This window comes from Rhincodon typus, unplaced genomic scaffold (genome assembly GCF_021869965.1).
Source record: "Rhincodon typus isolate 14 unplaced genomic scaffold, sRhiTyp1.1 hic_rhity00001071, whole genome shotgun sequence".
NCBI classification, from domain to species: Eukaryota; Metazoa; Chordata; class Chondrichthyes; order Orectolobiformes; family Rhincodontidae; genus Rhincodon; species Rhincodon typus.
The window spans coordinates 11,060-11,840 of NW_025966709.1; positions in this window are offsets into that span (position 1 = coordinate 11,060).

The following is a 781-nucleotide window of genomic DNA, read 5'->3' on the forward strand; positions in this document are numbered from 1 at the left end:
AGAGAGAGACAGAGAGAGAAAACATCACAGATATATTACTGCAGAGAGAGGGAGAGACAGAGAGAGAAACAGAGAGAGACAGAGAGAGAGAGAAACAGAGAGAGAAACAGAGAGAGAAAACATCACAGATACGTTATTGGAGAGAGACAGAGACAGAAACAGTGATAGTTAAGAGACGGGGAGAGGGAGAGAGAGAGACAGAGAGAGAGGGGGAGAAAACATCACAGATACATTGGAGAGAGATCAGAGACAGAAGCAGAGAGAGACAGGGAGAGGAGAGAGAGAGAGATTGGTGAAGAATGAGTGAAAAGCAGAGAAAGAGGGAGAGATGATGAAAGAGACAGAGAGTGTGAAATAGAGAGAGCAGGGAGAGAGTGATAGTGAGGACGGAGAGTGAGTTAGAGAGTGAGAGAGTGATGGGGAAAAGAGAGACAGAATGTGGTATGGGAATAAAAGACAAACTCACCCATTGTACCTCCTCCCGACAGGGAACCCCATTGTAATCACAGAGAGCAGCGTAGGTTTCTGAGAATCCCCCTGGGAGAAGGAAGGCAGCGTGAGAGATGGACAGAGAGAGAGAGACCAGGTTCCTCAACTCAAAACCCCAACTCTGTACACCGAGAGAGACAGAGTGAGAGAGAGAGACAGAGAGACAGAGAGAGAGAGAGAGAGAGACAGAGAGAGAGACAGGGAGAGCGAGAGAGGGGGGGAGAGAGACAGACAGACAGAGAGAGAGAGAGACAGAGAGAGAGAGAGAGACAGAGAAAGAGAGAGAGAGAGA